This window comes from Chrysochloris asiatica, unplaced genomic scaffold (genome assembly GCF_000296735.1).
Source record: "Chrysochloris asiatica unplaced genomic scaffold, ChrAsi1.0 scaffold00576, whole genome shotgun sequence".
In the NCBI taxonomy this organism is placed as follows: domain Eukaryota; kingdom Metazoa; phylum Chordata; class Mammalia; order Afrosoricida; family Chrysochloridae; genus Chrysochloris; species Chrysochloris asiatica.
Genome location: NW_006409094.1, coordinates 311,488 through 314,094, shown reverse-complemented (window position 1 = coordinate 314,094; position 2,607 = coordinate 311,488). Strand labels below are relative to the sequence as shown.

Here is a 2,607-nt window from a genome sequence, read left to right as displayed (position 1 = left end):
CAGGGTCGCTATGGGTCGGAACCGACTCAACGGCATTTAACAACAACAACAAGTAGTGGCTCAAGGCTTTCCTTCGCTAAGAAACTGCCTGATTTAAACCACCTCATGCTGTTATCTGCAAAAAGTCTCTGGTCTTCGCTGTCCATTTGGTTTTTAACACTTAGATGCTTTCCAAACTTAGAAATTTCACTTACACATAAATAATCGGAGACCAGACTTTGTCGTTCTCTTTTTTCTCTTCCCTTTGAGATTGCTCTCTTTCTTTGCTCTTTCTGGTTAACAATCACCATAACTTGGGATGCCACCATCAGTTATCTAAAGCGCAGAGGAACTTACGGTCTGCTATCACAGTCCTGGAGGGTTTGGGCCCATGCCTGTGCCATTTTCTTCTGTGTTTGACCATGTAGTTCATTCCTTAGGCCACCATCTACATCCCAGGTGCCATTGTTTAAAACTCCCTGTATCCTCCAGTTTCTTCTGCTCGCGCCCAGTTCTGTAGGAAAGAAAACTCCTTTTAATACTTCCTCTTCTCTTGCTCTGGATGCTTGTTTCTTTCTTTTCTTCCTTTCTACCCTCCCCAGGCACATTTATAGAGGCTCAGTATAAATTTGTTTTTAAATATGAATGGATATTCTAAGGCGTTGTTTCTTCAAACCTGAGAATGTCTAGATTTGGGCTTCAGAAGTTTGAGAATCATTGTTATTACATTAAACATTATCATTGTGTGTATTTGCTTGGAGTCACCATAATTATAAATACAAATTTGGACACTGAAATTATGGTAATACAACTATTATATTTTAATTCCGTTTTTCCATGATCTCTTTGAATCCACTTCATATTTGATTGTATAAAAAAATCTGTAGATTCTTAATAAAATTTTTATGGGCATTTCTCTCCTGTAACCTCCAATCCATGAGCCCCAGTTTGAGAATCTTTGTTTAAGGAATATGCTGTTAGTGGTATTCTAAGAGGAAGAGTCCTGCCTGCAAACTGCAAGGTTGGTGGTTCAAACCCACCAGTCTCTCCTTAGAAACTCTATTCAGGGGGCTATGAGTTGGAACAGGAGCTCTGGTAGCATAGTGGTTACAGTCGGACTGTTAACCTCAGGGTCAGCAGTTCAAGTTGCCAACTGTTCATCAGGAGAAAGATGAGGCTTTCTTGTCCGGTAAAGATTTTTAATCTCGGAAACCTTATGCAGGGTTGCTATGAGTTGGAACCATCTCCAAGGTGCACAATCACCACCATCTCCACGAGTGAGAACTGACTTGACACTTAATAGCAACAACAACAACAGGATTCTGAGAGGAAAAGGGATAGAAATAAAAAGTCATTCAGTTTAGAACCAAAAGAACCCATTGGTATTGGGTTGATTCTGATCCATAGTGACCCTATCGGATAGAGTAGAACTGCCCAAGAGGATGTATAAGACTGTAAACTTAACAGATGCAGACTGCTACATCTTTTTTCTTTCAGAATTGCAAGTGGGTTTCAACTACCCACCTTTGGTTACTAGCTGAGTGCTTCAACCACTTTATCATTAGGGCTCCTTCATTCAGTTTGTTGTTGTTGTTAAGTGCTGTTGAGTTGGTTGTGACTCATAGAGACCTTGCATAGGGTTTCCAAAGAGCGGCTGGTGAGCTTAAACCACCAACTTGCAATTCAAACTGATATTGCAGTCCAGCGCATTAACCCACAGTGCCGCACCAGAACTCCTCATCCAGTTTGGATATTCCTAAATTGTCCTGGTGGAAGATCTGGGCAACTTGTAAATTACACATTTTATTTTTAACTTTCATCTTCAACGTTTTATTGCCATTTGGGTGAAAATTTATAGCAAATTGATTTAATGTTCAAAAATTCATATATTTTGACTGTAAAATATATTTCAAAATGAAGATTTTTTGTTTTGGAAATGAACATCTTATGCCTTTGTCTCATGCCATCAAGACCTATTTTGGTGATGGGACATGAGTGGAGTGGGCAGCACTGGTAATTGTGGATCACTTTAGAATAGTGGTTCTCAACCCAGGGACATTTACCATACCTCAGAACGTTTTAGATTGTCAAATTGAGAGGATTTCTACTGGCATCTAGTGGGTCAGGGTTGAAGGATGCTGCTGGTAAACATCTAGCAACACACAGGACAACCCTGACAGAAAGAATCATTCAGCCTGAGGCATAAGTTGCTAATCATTGTTAAGAAGTCTTGCATAGTTTAACTCTATGATTTACTTCTGTAAAGATTACAGCTAAGAGAATCTGATGGGTAAGTTCTGTGTGTCACAAGTGGCCGAAATGAGTTGGAATCAACTGAGCAGTACCCAAAGACAGCAACATGTTACTATTAAGAATAATCAGACTCATCTATCATTGAGCGTTTCTACTCTTGAATCATTCAGAGAAGGAACATCATGTGAATATCAGATAATGTAACATCTCTAACAACTAGCATCTCTAATGACTTGAAGGAGCTCTGGTAGCGCAGTGGTTATGAATTGGGCTGCGAACCCTAAGGTCAGCAGTTTGAAACTACCAAGCCACTCCGCGGGAGAAAGATGAGGCTTTCTGCTTCCATAAAGATTTACAGCCTCGGAAACCCTGACA

At 40.1% G+C, this 2,607-nt stretch overlaps 1 protein-coding gene across 2 annotated transcripts in view; it reads left to right on the top strand.

The window, feature by feature from the left end:
* The window catches only part of NAA35 (N(alpha)-acetyltransferase 35, NatC auxiliary subunit), a 123,350-nt gene that overhangs the window by 11,132 nt on the left and 109,611 nt on the right, over positions 1 to 2,607 (top strand). The window lies entirely within an intron of this gene.